The 20508-nt window shown below is 43.0% G+C and overlaps 1 protein-coding gene across 1 annotated transcript in view; it reads right to left on the bottom strand.

The window, feature by feature from the left end:
* DNER (delta/notch like EGF repeat containing) overlaps window positions 1–20508 on the bottom strand; it is a 234775-nt gene that overhangs the window by 122111 nt on the left and 92156 nt on the right. The window lies entirely within an intron of this gene.

The following is a 20508-nucleotide window of genomic DNA, read 5'->3' as shown; positions in this document are numbered from 1 at the left end:
ACAGAAAAAGAATTCAGAATATTCCTCATCACAAAACTGAAAGAGATGCCAGAGAAAACAGACAACCAATTCCAGAAGATGAAAAATATCATTCCATGAATTTGAGAAGGAAATCCATTAAGAGATGAACACCCTAAAAAAGAGTCAAAGAGATCATCTGGAGATGAAGAATACTACACAAGAAATCAAAATTGCCATTGAAACCATTATTAGCTGACTAGACCATGCAGAAGAAAGAATTTCTGACCTGGAAGACAAAGCTCCTGACTTGGTAAAAACTACCAAAACAAATGAAAAAAGGACCAAGAAAAATGAGGATAGCATATGGAAAATGGCAGATACCATTAAATACCCAAATATCCATATAATGGGTATTTCAGAAGGTGAAGAGGCTGATAAAGGCATAGAAAACCTCTTTAATAAAATACTATCTGAAATCTCTCCAAAACTAGAGAAATGTACAAATATCAAGATCCAGGAGATAAGCAGAACACCAAGTAAAATCAGCATAAGAAGAACCTCTCCATAGTACATCATAGTCAGATTTGTGAAAAACAAGGATAAAAACAAGATGCTAAAAAACAACAAAAGAGAAATGTCAAATTACTTACAAAGGTCATCCTATTAGGCTAACATCAGACCTCTCAATTGAAACAATGTAGGCAAGGAAGAATGGGAAAGAAATATTCAAAATGCTCAAAGAAAATTAACATCCTAATATGTTTCTCACTTTCAAATGGGAAATAGAAAAAAAAAAAAAAGAAAGGAAACTATAACATAAATAGAAAGAGAAAAGGTAGCCCATGATTATATTATTTGAGTGACAGGATTATCAATACTTGGAGATAATTCCTATGAAAAATTTGCATGCATAGATATTTTCTACACAGTTATAATCATACTGTAACATTTTATATATTTCTAGGATGGTTTTAGCTACATAACAGCTTGTCTTTCTGAATTTTTAGTTTTGAAAGACTATCATTAGCATTTGAATGTGAGATTTGTAAAAATAAATCAAAGATATTAGAAGAGAAATAATTTGCCTGGGCTTCAATTACCTACCAAACTAGGATAGATTACACATTGTGAATGTAGACATTCATTTGCAATCCTACCATTTCTCAGACACTTTAAAACAGTCTAGGAGACTCTAGCTAATTCATGGGTATGAGAAGATGAGTAAGATAAGTATGTGAACTAAAAAATCCAAATGCCAGAATGAAAATCTATTTCAAAATTCCTATTGCATTAATATATCTTCAGATGAAAGTTCTATATTCAAAATAAGGAAGGGGGGATTGATTTTAGTTCATCTTTATAGTAGAGCACTTTTTTTTTTAAGAGAGAGATTTTTGCTATAGGGCACAGGCACTTGCCAGAGAGAGAGAAAGGCAGAGAGACAGAAAGTGTGAAATCACTCCCCAGTGGGGATGGCCACACCACAATCCCTTCTCCGTTCTCCTCTCAGGTTTTGAGCACACACGCACACAAGCCCAGTGGGAGTTTTAAGCTGCCAGGTCCAGGACTCGAACTGCAGTCAACTATGTGGGAGCCCACCAACATAACCATTATGCCATCTGCTGGTCCCAGCAGAGTACTTTTTAATAATCCATACATTAGGGACCAGCAGTTCGGGTAATGGTTATGTTGCTGGATTCCCATGTAGTTGACCATGGTTCGAGTCCTGGAGCCAGTGGCTTAAACCCATGCTGGGTGTGTATGCATGCATGCCCAAGATCCCAAGAGGAGAATGGAGGAGAAGGGATTGCAGCGTGGCCATCCCCCCTGTGGGGGGCGTGATTTCTCACTTTCTATCTCTCTGTCTCTCTCTGTCTTTCTGGCGAGTACATGTGCCCTATAGCAAAAACCTCTCCAAAAAATAAATAAACAAACAAATAAATAAGCAAATAAATAATTCACACATCAATTCATCCTCTCTGCAACCTTATGAGGGTAGTACTGTAATAATCACTACAATTTACAAATGAGGGAGCTGAGAATTAGGAAAGTTAAGAATTTTGTGCAAGGTGATACAAGTCAAATCACTCAGCTCAAGCCCTCCACCATGACCTCATACCTAAGGTACTAGACATCACCATCATCAATGAGCATATGGTTAACATGAAGGACAAAAAAGGAAGGAAAAATAATAGGAATGAAAATATATAGATATTGACAATGATAGATATAAAGTAAAAACTGTATTTATCCATAAATAAATCCATAGTACAGTCCATGTGTGCTTCTGCTTGACTGGGGAGGGGGCAAAATTATCTTTTCAAGTTCCTACCTTCAAAGGTTCTAGAACGTAACTAGAAAAGTACGCTTATAAAAAAGGTAACTGGAACCAACACATGACAGAGATATTAAGGTGACCATATCCCACATGACCAACTGCATGATTTCAGTACCAGACCCAGCAGCCTGAAAAAATACACCAGGCATGTGTGCATACATGCCCAAAATCCCAAGAGGAGAATGGATAAGTAATTGTGGCATGGTTTTGCCTCCTGGGTGCAATTACTCTCTTTCTCTCCTCCGTACCACCCCTCCACAGCAAGCACACCCCTATAGTAAACTAAAAAAATAAATAAATAAAAAGTAAAAATAACTGATTACAACTAGTAGCTTCTTAGAGGCAATGTGGCTTAAAGGTATGGATGTCATCATGAATCCTGTCATTGGAAAGACCTTAGAATGATGAACACAGAATCACACAAACCATGAAAAACTACCAGTCAATTAAATATCACTCGTTCCAGCTCTAAGTCTCTATCAGACAGAAAGAATGTAAGAGGAATGAAGGAGTTTATAAACATCAAGGTTCTTTAAAGGAAAAAAAATTAATAATTATTTAATTTTATATATTATCATAATTTGACCAGAGAGAGACAAAGAGGGAAAATGAGAAAGCAAGCCTCCAGGTCCAGGACTCAAATTGCAGTCGGCCATGTGGGAGTCCAACACCTAAACCACCATGCCATCAGCAGCCCTTTTAAAGAAAAAAAAATTTTTAGATAGTTTTGCTATAGGGTGTACGTGCTTGACAGAGACACAGAGAGAGACAGAAAGCAAGAAATTCCCGCCCCCCACCAGGAGAGATGGCCATGCTGCAATCCCTTCTCCATTCTCTTCTAGGGATTTTGGACCCACACGCACATGTACCTGGGGTGAGTTTCAAGCCAAGTCCAGGACTCAAACAGCAGTTGGCCATGTAAGAGTCCAGGGACATAGGCATTACGCCATCTGCTGGTCCTTAATGAAAATTTTAACAATCACTTTCTTTGAACTTTTTCCTTGAGAATTTTCTTTTTTCTTTTTTTTCTTTTTTTTTTTTTTTTGGAGAGGTTTTTCGCTATAGGGCGCGTGCGCTCACCAGAAAGACAGAGAAAGACAGAGAGACAGAAAGCGAGAAATCACCCCCCCAGGGGGGATGGCCACACCACAATCCCTTCTCCTCCATTCTCCTCTCAGGATCTTGGGCACGCATGCACACGCGCCCGGTGTGAGTTTTAAGCCACCAGGTCCGGGACGCAAACTGCGGTTGACACAGGGGGTCCAGCGACATAGCCATTATGCTAACTGCTGGTCCCTACTCGGGAATTTTAAACATCCATAAACATGGAGTGGCTAGTACATAAATCTCAGCCATCACCAAACTTCAGACATGACTAACGTCTTGAACATTTAATTTCATCTGGTCTCCTCATATTTTCCCCAGAGAGTATCTTAAAGCAAATTTCATTTCACCTATAAATATTTCAATATGCAATCCTAACAAAAAAGACATTTTTATAAGGATCACATTTAATGGCCTTTTTAATTAATGTTTGGTTCCATTTACAAATTTAATTAATCACCTCATATTTATTAATACCAACAATTCTCTTTTAAAGAACCACAATTGTTGAGGCCAGCCAGTGGCATGGTGGTTAAGGCAACTATTCCACATGGTCGACTGTGCAGTTCAAATCCCAGGCCCTCTGGCTTGAAAAACCATGCCAGGTATGTGCATGTCCAAAATCCCAAAACTGATTTCTCTCTCTCTCTCTCTCTCTCTCTCTCTCTCTCATCAGAGCGCACACATGCCCTATATCATACAAGGAAAAAAAGAATCTTCCCATACACCTTATTACTTTCCATATATCTAATAAATTGAAATTATAATTCACCTATAAATAAGATGAATCTGTATGTATGTATGTATTTTTGCTAAAGGGCATGTGCACTTGCTGAGAGGAAAGAAAGGAAGAGAAAACATCCCACAGGAGTGATGGTCACACCTCAGTCCCTTCATGGGTTTGTGTGATTTTCCTACATTGTCCTCTCAAGATTTTGGGGACACACACACACACACACACACACGTACACACACACACACACACACACACACACACACACCTGACATGTTTTTCAAGTCACTGAGCCTGATACTCAAACTACACAGTCCTCCATGTAGGATCCAGCCTCCTTAATCAGCATACAGCCAACTGGCCCAAATGAAGTGAATATTAAGTGCTATAAAAGTTCCAAATTTCCAAAGCCCAGAGGCCAGCAGGTGGCATGGTGGTTAAGGTGCAAGACTCCCACGTGGCCAACAGGAGTTTGAGTCCTGGACCCAGAAGCTTGAAATTCACATTGGGTGTGGGTGCATGCATGCCCAAAATCCTGAGAGGAGAATGGAGAAGGGATTTCAGTGTAGCCATTGCTCCTGAGGGATGATTTCACTTTCTCTCTTTCTGCCTCTCTCTGTATCTTCAGCGAGTGCATGTGCCGTATAGTAAAAATCTCTCTCAGAAAAAAAAAAAAGATCCAACATTGTATTCAAATTTAGTAAGGTTTCAGAGAAGCTAATTCACATTTCTAATATGTAGGGGGTTTAGGGTTTTCATGGAGTTTGGAAGTCCCACTGGCAATTCTTGGGTAAGGATGCTCAAGTCTTGTACTGCTCAAAATGTTCTAACAGAACAGAATGGTTCCACTCAGAATGCCACTAGGTCCTTCCAATGAAGAGCACTGGTCCAGGGTCAACCCTACGTCATGATTTTGTTTTGTTTTTCTTGAGCTTTGTATTAAAGACTGAAAACATGGGAAACATATTTTTATATGAAGAAAAACAGTATGTGTGATAAGCTTCGATCTACAAAGTGGGAGTATGCTGACCTGTCTACAGGGGTGTGTGGAACTTGACTTGAAGAGCAGGTTAGCAGTACTGCCTGGCTCCTCCAGATGAGGAGGGCTGGTAGGCACTTGGGCTTTGTTCTGTTCCTAACCTCAGCAAGGCTCTTCTCACCATCTTTAGCACAGCATCGTCATGGACTCTGCAGAGCATCGCGGGTTATTCCTGGTGGTGCTGGTCACCTGTAGCTAAATATGCTCGTATGCGTATGTGCCCAAAATTCTGAGAGGCAAATAGAGGAGAAGGGATTGCAGCATGGCCACCCCAATAGGAGGTGATTTATCACTTTCTGTCTCTCTTTCTCTCTGTCTCTCCAGTGAGCACATACACCCTTTAGCAAAAGTCTCTGTAAGAAAAAAAAAAGGAAAGAAAAATAAATGACTCTTGGACATACTGATTTCTCCTTTGAGAAAATCACAGAGGTTTTATTGTTTCTTTGGAGAACATTCTAGTATAACAAAAACAGAAGAAAAATTGTGACCAGAATGCAGATAATACAGATGCGTGAGAAGGACACATGGCTCAACTGCAAAGCTCGAAACTGAGGCCTGGCACTTTCACAGCAACCCAACTATGTCTGTAATCTTAGAAGAAAGCATGTGTGACAGGGTGTAAAAAGCACAGGATGGCCAAACACCTGGAACAATGTGTCCAACGATAATCAGACACGTTCCGCGGGCATTAACAGGTTACATCTGGCCTACACTCGGAGTATTTGATTTTATATCATTTTTCTTTAAATATAATGTATGATTTAAACATATTAGCATTATAGATAGAGAAAGATGCCTAAAAGACCCTGTGAATGTCAAACTGGCTTGGAGAAAACTACATCTGAGTGGTATCTATCGTAGCCACTAACAAATTAAGTGAATAAGCAAATTTTGATTTCCAGCTACATAACAAAGAAACTGCCTACCCCTTTCCACCCCTGCATCCACATGTCATTATTGACTCTGCCTGTACCCTTCAAAGGAAGAAAACTATTCTTAAGGTCAGAGACAAATTACATGAACTGGAAGCAATGTTGGCTAAATGACTCAACTGTTTAAAAAAAAAAAAGGAATCGATCAGTCATGTTTTTTATAAGCATTCTCCTTCCCTGCACAATTGTTTTTCTGTATGATGTTTATGTCATGATTCCTCTACTGAAATAAAGAACACTCCTCTGTGTTGTTTGGCTCTGCGAGGTAGATCTAATTGTTTCTTTGGAAAGCTGTCCTGAAAGCTTCCAAGGCGGGAATTGTGATGAGAGCTATTTTTAACACTCTTGGTCTTTTTATAGTCTGGCCTGTGAAGTGAGATGAGCTCCTGGATTTGGACTGCAAGTCTGATGCCAAAAAGAGAACCCACCAGTCTCAGCTCCCAGCCCCTGAGGGATCTGAGCTACAGGTAATGGGGACTCAGCCACTGATGCTGAGATGGAGTGCCTAATATTAGCGCACTGAAAAAAGAAATAAATAGCAGGAATCTGTGTGCCATCAAGACCTTCTGTTTCAGAGGCATCCAATTTCAAAGTCAGAAAGCAGAAATCATGTAACAGGAAAAAAAAACTAGTAAGATCCACTGGTAGGAGGAAAACAAACACATCTGGACAAATGCAAACATGATTTAAAAACCAAAGGCAAAGAGAGAAAGATAGATGCAGCCCATCTATGAAAGGCAATCAATAAAATATCATTAAAATGGTAATATGCAGTAAAAATAAAAGCCTGAGAGAAAGCTGACAGCAGAATTGGATAAATTAATTTCAAGTGTAGAAAAATGTAACCACCTCTAATAAGTAAACAGATAGGAGGCACGGAAGAAAAGACAGTGGCTTAGAGAGTCCAAAATCTGCAATAGAAATGCAATAGTCAGCTGAGTGAGCTCATCAAGGAATTGACCTTGAAGTTCATTTCCCTCATGGATGGCACAGCAGTAACAGTGAGGGGTGCTCTGTACGTTGCTCAGTATATTTTGAATGGGTAAAGAATTTATGGATTTGACAATGGCAAAGCAATATTCCAATATTGCTTGCTCTCTCGGTTTAGTTTTGTTTTGGTTTAAGGTTGTTGCCACAGATCACATACATTTGCCAGAAACAGTGAAAGGGAAAGTGAGAAATCACCCCCCTCCCCAAGAAGAATGGCCATGCCACAATCCCTTCTCCTCCATTCTCCTCTTGGCATTTTGTACATGCATGCACACGTGCCCAGAGTGGTATTTCAAGCCACTGGGTCCAAGATTCGAACTTTGGTTGGCCATGTGAGAGGCCAACACCTTAACCACCATGCTACCTTCTGGCTGCACTCCCAGGTGTTTACCAGGCTGTTGAGAGCAGTGATTCTCAAGGTGGGTCCCCACCAACAGCACCAGCAGCACCTGAGATCCTCTCACAAATGCAGACTGACCAGCTGCAACCCAGAAATTCTGGGGGTGGAGCCTATTGACCTCAGAAGAAGAAACTAAGGCAAAATAAGCACATATATAAAGTTTTCTGAGGCAAAGATGAGGACTGCAACCCAGGTGCACAGACTCATTGCCCTGAATATGCACACCAACATCTTACAGATTTCAGAAAGATTTTAAAGGCAAAATCACAAATGAGTGGAAGATTACATTAATTATTGGTCAAAATGTATACTGGTGAAAAGGCTACAGCAAAAAGTATCATAAAATAGTGACTGGTTAAAATCATGATCAGGGAGCAAGGTGGTCTTATTTGAGGTTAGTCCTAAACAAAGTGTGGAGAGTCAGACTTAGAACTGTGACTACTAAGAGCCGAGCTCCATTATTGCACCCAGCACCCATTCCTCCAGATCAGCTTCCCTATTCTTTAAGGGAAGGTATTGATTATTTTTGTCCCAGCCCCTAACCCAGAGCCAGGGACACTAAAAGTACTTAATATAAAAAACTAACAATTGCATAAGCACCATGAACTAATTTTTTTTTTCTATAGGGTGAGTATGCTTTCCAGAGAGAGAGAGAGAGAGAAAGTGAGAAATCACCCTCCATGAGGGATGACCACACCTCAATCCCTTTTTCAATCCCCTCTCAGGATTTTGGGCATGCATGCACCCGGTGTGATTTCAAGCTGTTGGGTCTGGGACTCAAACTGCACAGCAAGTCATGTGGGATCCAGCACCTTAACCTCCATGCCACCTGATTATTATTTTTAAAATAAGCTCTTCAATTCCATTTCCTTAGCTCCCCAATAAGAAAAACGCAATAATGATTTAGGCCAGACTTACATAAATAATACCTATATCTTTTAGTCTAGCAATTAGAACAGGGAAGTCAGTAAAGTTCCTTTCACTAAGTAGGTCCTGATGACCATCCCTGAGAGACTGAAATGGAAAGGGAGAAAGATTATGTTAATTCAGAACCTAGGGGCCAGCTAAGAGAAGCTGGATCCCACTCCGCAGTTATGGCTTACATCGCTGGCCCGGCAGGCCTGAAACCTACCAGGTGTGTGCACACAAGTGCCCAAGACCTGATGGGTTAGAGAACTGGAGGGGAGGGACAGCTGCAGAGCCCACCCTGGGGGGTGCTCCATTCTCTCTCTTTCTCTTTCCTCGCTCTCATGTGCACATCCATAAATTATCATGAACAAAGAAAAAAAATAACTTTAAAGAATGTATTCCAAAAGATAGAGAAGCCAGGGGACTGACTTAAAGGAATTTATCAGTTGAATTCTAAATTTGTGTAATGAACCAAACTATAGAGAGAATTTTTTTTGGAAGTGAAAATTCACATTTGAGGCATCTCAGAGAAGTTTAGAAACAACTGCTGCCTGCAGAGGACTTACACTCTGGACGAGGAGATGAGACGTGTCACACGGAATGGCAACCACAGAGGGCGAGCCCAGCAGGAAATGGAGCCACGTCAGATACATCTGGATGACAGTGACGTGGCTGGACTGACTAAGTGTTGGGGGAATCAGGCTGGGCTGGGTGGGGATGGGGTCACCACGTGGCAGGCGTCTGGGAAGGGTGCAGCATGTGGCGATGTACTTGGAGACCAGTCACTTCCTGTCTTGCCCATTTCTACATGTGGGAAAGTTAAGTCTCCCCCTACTCTCCCTAGGAGCAGGTGCTCTGGTCTGGACACAATGAGGGCGCTCTGAGGAAGCTGTCCAAACTCTAGGGAGCGGTGGCCAAAGACTTTGGAGACAGAATGAGAAGAATGCAAACTCCAATCCTTCTCATTCTTCTTTCTCTTGCTAGTGCTCAGGGGTGACCAAAAAGTGCCCTTCGTGACTCACCTAGTCTGTGTGTGTGCATTTACGTTGTATGGCCATGTGCTTATATGGATACATGCTCATATGCTCGTGTGTATGTACGTGTGAATGTGTCTATGTCTGTGTGCTCCTGTGTGTTATGAGCATTGTGTATGGGGTGTGTGTATGAGTCGTGTGTGTATGTGTGTCAGGGGTGCATGTGTGCTTGTGCGTGTCCTGTTTTAGTCTTCCAAGGCCAACACCATTGCTCCATTCCACAGATAAGGAAACCCAGGCTCAGAGGAGCTAAGCAGAGCTGGTGAGCAACTCAGCCTGGAGCTCAAGCCGGGACTGCGGGCTCCAAACGCCATGCTCTTTATTTGTCACACATCCTTTCTGTCCATTTCATGGAGATCATCGGAAAGGTCCGTGAGGGCTAAGCCAGGGCTGAGGGCAGAAACAGCAGGCAGGAGCAGCCTATGCAGGCCCGCTCTCCTGTGATCTTAGCAGAAAGGAACAAAAAGGCCCAGAGGACCACAAACAGTCCAACTTGGCTCCCAGCACAGGGACCATGGAAAGCAGAAGCCACATCTCTGGCCAGAGGGAGTGATGGCAGCGCTCTGCGGGACTGCAGACTGTGGGCTTGGCATCATAACAGCAGTAGCAGCAGCTGACATCTGCCGAGTGCCACCGTGTGCCATGCACCCTTCTGAGTATAACTACCGTTCTCAAAATTCACAGCAACTGAGACTGAGGGATTGTGGCCCATGGAATACTGTCATTCACCCCAAAATGATACGTGGATGGCTGAGACCGAGTAGAATTAAGTCATTTCCCCCAAGTTCATACCCCTCCCCCAAAAGAGTAGTGTGAGCAGGCTTTGCACTCGGGCAATGTGACGGCCCAGCCCGCTCTCCAGACTGTCCAGGCCTTGGCTTCATGAGCATCCCACTGGCAGCTGTGAGCAGAGCAGTGTGGGTTATGGGAGGGCAAAGAGGCTTATCACAATCACTCAGGCAGCAGATGACAACAGCCTGAATCAGGGCACTGGCAATGGAAAAGGAGGAGCAGGGCAGATGGGAGTCATCGTAAATAAAGCAAACTCGGGGACTATCAAAAGATAAATGAGACGAAGGTGTCAACCATAATGGCTTCCAGCCTGAGTGAAGAGGCTGATGAAGGTACCACCAGTGAAAGCTAGAGATGCGGGGAAAAGCAAAGCTTGAAGCATGTGTGGGAGGCAGAGGGAGGCCAGCACCAGGGCCTGGGTCTGAGTCTGAGGAGGAAGAGGTGTTAGCAAACACTGCAACGCCATGTCCAGTAAAATGCCGGAGCTGAAGTGACAGGCCAAGCTGGAAGGAGGGTCCGGAAGCCACTGCTTGGAGCTGACAGCTCAGTATGAGTGATCTCTGGCAAAGGCAGAGGAAAGAGGCAGAGAAGGAGGAGAGGAAGTAAAGGATTGGGAGGTCCCAGGAGAATGGACACAGTTCAGTGTTCTGTGGACCAGTGAGAAATGCTTCTGAAAAGATGATCAACACTGGCAGGATGAGGACAAGGAAAGAGTCCTGGAAATCAGTAAGAAAGCCACCACCAATGACCTTAGAGAAGCAGTTTAATAATAATAAAGAGAAAAATAGTGTGAGTGAGTGGGTAGAAAATTACAAATTGGATATAAACCAGTGTGTGGCAGTAATGAAGAAGGAGAGAAAGAGGTAGAGAGGAAGAAAGTGGAGGACAAAAGAGGAGAGAAGAAGAGAAAGAGGAGACATCAGAGGAGGAGGAAGGAGAAAAGGCAGGGATGGCAAAGATGGAAGCAGCAGCCCAGACTTACTGAATTCTTGCTTGTCTAGGTACTGGGGTTTTTTTGGTTGGTTGGTTGGTTGGTTGTTTTTAGAGACTCTTGCTATAGGGCATGTGTGATAGTCAGAGAGACAGAAACAGACAGAGAGACAGAAAGTGAGGAATCACCCCCCGGAGGGATGATCACATCACAATCCCTCCTCCCCCATTCTTCTCTCGGGATTTTGGGCATGCATGCACATGCGCCTGGCCTGAGTTTCTAGTTGCCGGATCCGGGACTTGAATCATAGTCAACTATGTGGGAGTCCAGTGATGTAATCATTACACCATCTGCTGGTCCCAAGGAACTGGTTTTTTTCTTTTAATTATTTAATTTTATTAATTTACTTTAAAATTTATTATAGAGCACGCATACTCACAACAGACAGGGAGAGAAAGAGAGTAAGTAAGAAAGCAACCACGGTCGGTCATGTAGGAGTCCAGCACCTTAATCGCTATGCCACCTGCTGACCTGAGGAACTAGTTTTAAGAGACAGAAGACCTGGGAAACCTTGCAGACAAGAAGCCAGGAGAGAGGTGGGGAGGGGCATGAACTCGGCAGAGACAGGCTAGAAATACAAGACCTGGGAAGAGGACTGAAGGGACAGTAACCAAGGCGAGCTTCTCGGCAGCATCGTTTGCTCTCACCTACGGGTGTAAGTAATCCAAACGGCCATCAGGAGATGAAGGGGTAAACAAAGTATGGTGTAACCACACAGTGGGACACAACTCAGGCATTCAGAGGAGGCAGTATTGATACATGCTCCAACATGGAGGACCCTTGGAAGCATTCTGCTAAATTAAATAAGCTGATCACAAAAAGCTACAAAATTAAGCTTATATAAAATGTCCAGAATAGGCAAATCTATGAAGACAGAAAGTAGACCAGTGGTTGCCAGGGAATGGGGGTGTAAAGGATATTGAAACCTGGGCATGATCGCTACCGAGTAGAGAGCTTCTTTGGGGGGATGATGAAATATTCTAAACTTGATGATGGGTTGTACACCTCTGCAAATATACTGAAAAAAAAAAACTTTAAATAGCTTATTTCAATAGTAGGTGGGCTGTATCTGAATAAAGTTGTTATTAGGGAACCAGCAGTTGGCGTAATGGCTATGTCGCTGGACTCCCACATAGTCGACTGTGGTTCGCGTCCCAGACCCGGTGGCTTAAAACTCACACCAGGTGCATGTGCATGTGTGCCCAAGATCCCGAGAGGAGAATGGAGGAGAAGGGATTGTGGCGTGGCCATCCCCCCGGAGGGTGATATCTCGCTTTCTGTCTCTCTATCTCTCTCTGTCTGGCGAGCGCACGCACCCTATAGCAAAAACCTCCCCAAAAATAAATAAATAAATAAATATAAAAATAAAAAAAGAAAGTTGTTATTAAAGAAAAAACCTGCAGTTATCTATAACTCCCCACTTTCAGTCACACCTCCCATCGAACCCACCACAAGTGCCACTTTCAAATACATCCACATCCAAATCGCCCTCTCTCCAGTATCGCAGTGGTCATGCTGCCATTTCCTCTGGCTGGATAAACAACTGGATTTTCTCCCTTCATTCTTCCCCATGTTCCAGAGTGATCCTTTTGAGAGGGAAATCAGAAAGCTCGTCCCAGTGGACACCCTAGTGACTTTTTGTCACTCTTAAGATAAAATTCCGGTCCCTCCTCCAGGCCTGAGCCAGTTTCCCTCCCAGGTTCACACCTCACTGGTTCTCTTCTGTATTTCAACTCCAACTCTACAGGAACTCTTCTGCCTCAGGACCTCTGCATGTTATCTGAGCCCATTCAGATGCTACAACACAGTATCTTAGACTAGGTAATTTGTAAGCCACAGAAATTTATCGCTTACGGTTTTAGAGCCTGGGAAGCCCAAGATCAAGGTGACTGTAGATTGAGTTCTGGTGAAGGTCTGCCCTCATAGACGGCCCTTTCTTTTTTTTTTTTAAAGATTATACTTTTTTAAATAATTATTTTATTTAACTTCATTTATTTTATTTATTCATTTATTTTAATTTGACCAGAGAGGGACAGAGTGAGAGAGAGGGATTGGGGAGTGAGAAAGCAAGCCACCAGGTCTGGGACTCGAACCAAGGTTGACCATGGTTATCTGAGCCCATTCAGATGCTACAACACAGTATCTTAGACTAGGTAATTTGTAAGCCACAGAAATTTATCGCTTACGGTTTTAGAGCCTGGGAAGCCCAAGATCAAGGTGACTGTAGATTGAGTTCTGGTGAAGGTCTGCCCTCATAGACGGCCCTTTCTTTTTTTTTTTTAAAGATTATACTTTTTTAAATAATTATTTTATTTAACTTCATTTATTTTATTTATTCATTTATTTTAATTTGACCAGAGAGGGACAGAGTGAGAGAGAGGGATTGGGGAGTGAGAAAGCAAGCCACCAGGTCTGGGACTCGAACCAAGGTTGACCATGTGGGAGTCTAGTGCCCTTAGCCACCACGCCATCTACCAGCCCCCAACAGCCCTTTCTATGAGTCCTCAATATGGCAGGAGGGGAAGGAAAGCAGTTCTCTGGGGCTCCTTTCCAAAGGACATTAATCTCATCAGGAGAGTCGGCCCTCCTGACCTAATTATCTCCCAAAGGTCACATCTTCTCATCACCTTGGTGACTAGGTTTGGACTTACAAATTTTGAGGGAACAAATACACCCAGACCATAGCGTATGTACTATTCCCTCTCCTGGAATATTTTGCCCCTAATATCAACATTGTTCACAGGTTCATTTTATTTAGGTCTCTTCCCAAATATTTTCCCTTTCAAGAGGCTTTACCTAATGTTCTATCTACAATCCTACTGCTATTTCTCTTTATCATTTCAGTTTTTCTTCATAGCACCTATTACTTGATCCCTTCTTCTGACAACACACACACGCTTACACAGTATGCACACGTATGCAAACACACACAGATACACACACACACAGAAGAGCACACACATATGGATACTGTTTATTACTTGCCTACTAGAATATGAGCTCCCGTAAGCGTAAGGATTTTGCTTTGTTCACAGTTAGATTCTCAGCACCCAGAAAATGCCTGATACGTAGTAGACATTTGATCAATAATTGCTGAGTGAATCGATGATCCTTCCAACAACCCCTTACTTTGAAGATAAGGAAACTCAAGAGAACTGAGAAAAGGAGCATCACACAAGGTCACGTAACCAGAGGGCAGAAGTGCGATTCTGCCCTGACCTCTAACCCCACCTGTGCTATCTCAGTCCCAGGAGAGGGTGAGGAACACTGGGCGACACTTACAGCCTGCCATACATCCCCATGCCTTGCTCTCGATTCGTAACTAATGACAAATTCACAAACGACTAATGTTACAGCGAAGCATATGCTTTGCCTCCCGAGGATCACAGAGTGCTGCGGCCTGAATTCCAGCTTCTACCACAAGCTTTGTGGCCTTTGCCAAGTCCCCAGCCTCACAGAGTCAATGCTGATTCCATGCTTCACATAAAGAGGCAAATTCTGGGGTTTCTTGTAGTTTGAAACTCTGAACTAACCCAGCTTTTAAAACTGCATTCATGGGGAAGAAGGGATTGTGGCGTGGCCATCCCCCCTGGGGGGTGATTTCTCGCTTTCTATCTCTCTGTCTGTCTCTGTCTGTCTGGCGAGCACATGCACCCTATAGTAAAAACTTCTCAAAAAAAAAAAAAGGGACCAGCAGTTAGCGTAACGGCTATGTCGCTGGACTCCCACATAGTCGACCGCAGTTCTTGTTCTGGACCCAGTGGCTTAAACTCACGCCGGGCGTGTGTGCGTGCGTGCCCAAGATCCCAAGAGGAGAATGGAAGAGAAGGGATTGCGGCGTGGCCATCCCCCCTGGGGGGGTGATTTTTCGCTTTCTATCTCTGTCTGTCTCTGTCTGTCTGGCGAGCGCACATGCCCTATAGCAAAACCCTTTCAAAAAAAAAAAAAAAAGTGCATTCATGGGGGACAGCAGATGGCATAGCAGTTATGTCACTGGACTCCCATATGGCTAACCACAGTTTGAGTATCAGACCCAGTGGCCTGAAACTCACTCTGGGTGCGCGTGTGTGTGTGTCCGAGATTCCGGAGAAGAATGAAGGAGAAGGGCTTGTGTTAGGACCATCTTCCCTGGGGCGTGATTCCTCACTTTCCCTCTCAGTCTCTGTCTCTCCAGTAAGTGCACAGGCTCTATAGCAAAAATCTCTTTCAAACAAAAACAAAAACAAAAACTGCATTCGTGATCCATGGATGCACTCACTTCTTGAGTTGACTATAACTGGGTGTGAGGGCTCGCAGAAATTCTAATCAGGATTTGTTCCCAGGAGGAGGTGGCATTTCGGCTGACAGCTAGGAGGTACTGGTGCTTCCTCAGTCAGCGCTCAAGCGTAAAGCTGAGATGGCGACACACACGACGTTCCCTCTGCCTCAGAAATGGTGAGGTTTTATAAATAGGCTGAAATCACCAATTAGTCAGAACAATGTGATGCTTTGAAGTTGGAAAATGCTTTGCATAATGCTAATAATATTTTGGCAGTGGTGGTTCAAAACGTGTATCCCAGCTCTTCTTTTCAGAAAAAGAAACAGCTCCTTTGAGGAAAAATTACATCCTTGAAATTAGATGGCTTTTATAAAATAGATCCCGACGAAAGAAGTTAATTTTCAACTTAATCGTGCGTTGCGTGTCTACTGTATGGAAGGCACAGGGATTAGAAATAAAGAATAGAATGTAACCCTGGCTGCCTTCGCGCCAGCCACGACGCCATGTGGGAGGCGAATAACACAGCCTGTGTCACAGAGGGAAGCCCAGGGAGAGAGGGCAGAGGGAGGAGAAACAAGGAGACAGAGCCCTACTACGTACCTGGATGGCTCACATGCAGTTCTATCTCATTCCATTCACTCATTCATTCAGCAGGTGTCTACTGAGTACCTACTGTGCATCAGGCTCTGGGTCAGACGCTGGAGATGCGGTCACCAGAATCAACCATGTGCTTCCATTTCTGGAGCTTGCGTTCCTGGTCAGGCCTCACTCTCAGCTGTGCTGAGGTTTATCTTACAGAGATAGAGTGAGTCGAGGAGCCCAGCTAGAAAATAGGAAGGGTGGAAGTGGGCTTTGGGCTGCTGGCCCCAGAGCTGTGGTCTGGCAAGACAGGTGAGCTCTAGGTTCTAGGGCACCTTTGTCCATCCAGGCTGCTAGAACAAGCATCTTAGTTTGCAGGCTGTAGCACTCAGGACTCATGTGACTTCAAGCAGCAAGAAGGCTCTCTCTGAATGAGAAATTGTGGTTCCATGGGGGAAGAAAACAGGAACAATAGCTCACATTTAAAGTCTAATTATGTGGTAGGTCAGCAAGTGATGTGGGGGTTAAGACACTTGATCTCACATGGCTAAACTGTGTGATTGGAGTCCCAGACCTGGTGGCTTGAAAAACATCCCAGGCGTGTAAGTGTGCACACGCCAAATCCTAAGAGGAAAATGGAGGAGAAAGGATTCCAGTTTGGCCACTCTCCCTAGGGGATGATTTCTCACTCTCTCTCTCTCTCACTCTCTTTCTGCCCCTCTCTGTTGAGCACAAGTGCTCTATGACAAAAATACTTTTAAATAATTAATTAAAGCCTAATTGCATGGGATTCAGCACTGCAACCTGGGTATTCTTACTCCAGAGTCTGTGCTCTTAAACAATATGTTATAATTTTTTAAATAAAATATTGTATGAGGGAACTTCAAAATGTTCACAGAAAAGTGGCATTAAAGTCTGAATTTATTTTAATGCAAAAAAAATTGGAAACCCATGTATGGTTTTTTTCATAATATGCATTTTCTGTGAACTTTTTGAAGATTCCCTCTTCCCCATATTAGATAGCCCAGACCGTCCTTAATAGTAATAATAATAATAATAAAAAGATAGGCCAGATAGCTTAAACAACAGAAGTTGGTTTTCTCACAGTTCTAGAAGTTGGAAGTCTGAGATGAGAGTCCCGGGCCGGTCAGGTTCTGAAGAATTCTCTCTCTTCGGCTTGCAGATGGCTACTTTCTCACTGTGCCCTCGCACGGCAGAGAGGCAGGTCTCTGTGTCCTTCTCCTTACAAGGCCACAGTCCTATCAGATTAGGGCCCCACTCCTGTGACTCATTACCCTTAGTTACTCCCAATACCCTATCACCACACAGTCACGGTGGGAGTTAGAGCATCGACACCTGAATTGGTGGGGAGTGGCATGCCGTCCATAATAGTCTACCTTTGATCCTCCCAAATCCACATCTTTCTCACAAGCAAAATATATTCATTCCACTCCAAGAGTCCCAAAAGTCTTAACTCCTTCTAGCATCAAATCTGAAGTCTAAAGTCCGAAATCGAAACTATTTATTATCTAAACCAAATATGGATGAGACATCATGTACGGTTTCTCCTCAGGAAAAATTTCTCTCCAGCTGTGAACCTGTGAAACCAGACAAGGTATGTCCTTCCCAAACACAATGGTGGGACAGGCATATAATAGACATTTTTGTTCCAAAAGAGAGAATTGAAGGAAAGAAAGAAGAAAAGGAGGGTGGGAGAGAGAAGAGAGGGAGGGGTCTCAAGCAATTCCAATCCACTAGCAAGCAAATTCCACCGGATCTTAAGGCTTAGGAACAATCTTCCTGGGTTTAGTACTCTGCTGTCCAGGCCATGAAATCCCAATGTCACCCCCACAGCTTTTCAGGGAAGCCCTGCCTCTGAGTTGTCTTGGTTCTTCAAAATCTACGAGGCTTCCCCACACTTTGAAATTAAGGAGGAAATAACCTTGGCCTTTAGGCCTAGAATATGGTGGACTAGCTCTCAGGAGTTCTATCATTTGGTCCTGTATTATCCAAGGAGTATGGTAGCCTGTCTTCATTCCATCCACTTTCTCTGCCCCCTTTAGTTCAAACTGGCCGTGTCGCTGCTGCTCAAATCCCATCTCTATCCCTGGCATTTGCTGAGATGGCTGACTAAATCCATGAGTCACATTTATGATCTATTTATCAAATGACTGCTTGAGGGCTGGCAGGTGGCATAGTGGTTAAAGGCACTGGACTCCCACATGCCCAACTGCAGTTCAAGCCCTGGACTTGGTGGCTTGCTTGCTCTCTCTCTCTCTCTCTCTCTCTCTCTTTCACTCACTCTCTCACTCTGTCCCTCTCTGGTTAAATTAAAATAAATAAGTAAATAAATAAAGTTAAATAAATTTTTTTTTAAAAAATAAGATTGCTTGGCCACACCCTTAGTATTCTCTTTAGAATGAGCTTTTTCACTTTTTGCAATATGGATAGTCAGAATTTTCTAACTCTTCAGGTTCCAATTTATTTTTGTTTGACAATTTCTTTTTCAATTCATCTCTCTCCTTTTGCATTTTACTGTAAGTAGTCAAGAGGATCCAGGCCTTAAACACTTTCTTGGAAATCTTTTCAGCTAAATATTTCATTTCATTCCTTGCAGATGCTACATTCCAAAAATATGAAAACACAGTTCAGCCAAGTTTTTTGCCACTTTACAATTAGGATTGCCTTTCCTCTACTTTGCAATAACATGGTCCACATTTCTATCTGAACCCTCACCAAAATCGACCTTAACATCTTATTTCTAACGTACACCCTCAAACTCCTCCATCCTTTTCCCACTACCCAGATCCAAAGCCACTTCTGTTATGTTTAGGTATTTGCTATATTGCCATAGCACTTTTTGGTACCAAAATTTTCATTGGTCAGTGTTCTCCACACACACACACACAAAAAAAAAAAAAAAAGAATAAATTTATTCTGAGGCAAAATTCCTCTCCAGCTATGAACCTATGAAGCTAGAGAAGCTATGTGCTTACAAAACAAAAATGGTAGAAGAGACAGTCATAGACATTTCCATTCCAAAAGGGAGAATTGGAAGGAAGGGAAGAAGGGAGAGAAAGAAGGAGAGGTCCCAAAGAAGTCCAAACCTCTGGCAATGTGATCTTATCAAAATAACAATGACATTCTTCCCAAAAACAGAAAAAAAAAATCTTAAAATATGTATGGAACTACAAAAGACCCAGAATAGCTAAAGCAATCTTGAGAAAAGAGAACAAAGTTTATGGCATCACACTATGTGATTTCAAACTATACGACAAAGCTACAGTAATCAAAAGAGCAAAGTACTAGTTTAACAATAGATACATAGACTAATGGAACACAGTAGACAGCCTAGAGAAAAATCCATGCATTTATAGTCAAGTGATTTTTAAGAATACGCAGTGGGGAAAGGGCAGTCTTCAATAGATGGTGTTGGGAAAACTAAGCATCCATGTACAGACAAATGAAATTAAACCCTTATTTCACACCATATACAAAAATCAACTCAAAACTGATATAATATACATTAAGTTATATATATACACACATATGTATGTATATATATTAAATATATATCTATTTAAAAAGGAAAACAAAGGACTGATCAACTCAAGATCCGGGGTGATGGCTACCTCTACATGGAAATGGGAGGTGGAAGGATGGACTGATAAGAGGACTGGACTGAAGAGAATGAGACTGAAAAAATCGAGTTTTGTCCAAAGAGCAATGGGAAGAAGATGTTTAAGCAGGAAAAAGACTATGCCAGGTTTGGGAGGAAGACAATGCCCTGTGACCATGTGAAGAATTAAGGGTATGGGGACTCGAATGCCATGAAAGCCCAGGCTCGCTCTGGCACCATTACCCTGGTCCAGCGTGTAGCTGCTGATGGAGGAGCAGTGGGAGGCTAGTGCAGTAGCAGAGTCAAGGAGCAAGGCAGCTGGCCCAGTGGCGGTGGCAGTGGCGCTACAGAGAGGGTGGTGGGTTTGAGAGGTCTTCAGGGGGTAAGAGGGAGGCCCTGGAGACAGAAAGGACATGGGCAGAAAGAAAGAGGGGACACTCATCATGACTTGTAGAAATGGATGGAACATTGGAAGACAAGCTGTGGGGGTGTGGAGGAATGACGGGTTCAGTTCGGGGACGACTGGGCTCAGGGCACCTGGAACATCTAAATGGATGCCAAGGAGGCTGTCAGATCAGTAGCCCTGGTGGAGTCTGAGCTAGAGATACAAGTCTATGAGACACACTGTGTCGCTGTTAAAATGAACAAGGTTGTATGTACTGACCTAACATAATCGCCCAGCGCAGTACCAGCCCACATCCACTTCACATTTGTGGAATTGTTTTTGAAACATCTGGCCTCTATTTGACCAAGAATATCATTTTCCCAGAACAAAAATTGTAGAATGCAGAGACAGAAGCGTTTTAATGTTAGAAAGCAGGCCAACGGA

This window comes from Tupaia chinensis, unplaced genomic scaffold, assembly GCF_000334495.1.
Source record: "Tupaia chinensis unplaced genomic scaffold, TupChi_1.0 Scaffold000066_1, whole genome shotgun sequence".
Classification (NCBI taxonomy): domain Eukaryota; kingdom Metazoa; phylum Chordata; class Mammalia; order Scandentia; family Tupaiidae; genus Tupaia; species Tupaia belangeri.
Note: the sequence above shows the minus strand (reverse complement) of the source record. Positions and strands in the feature narration are given on the sequence as shown.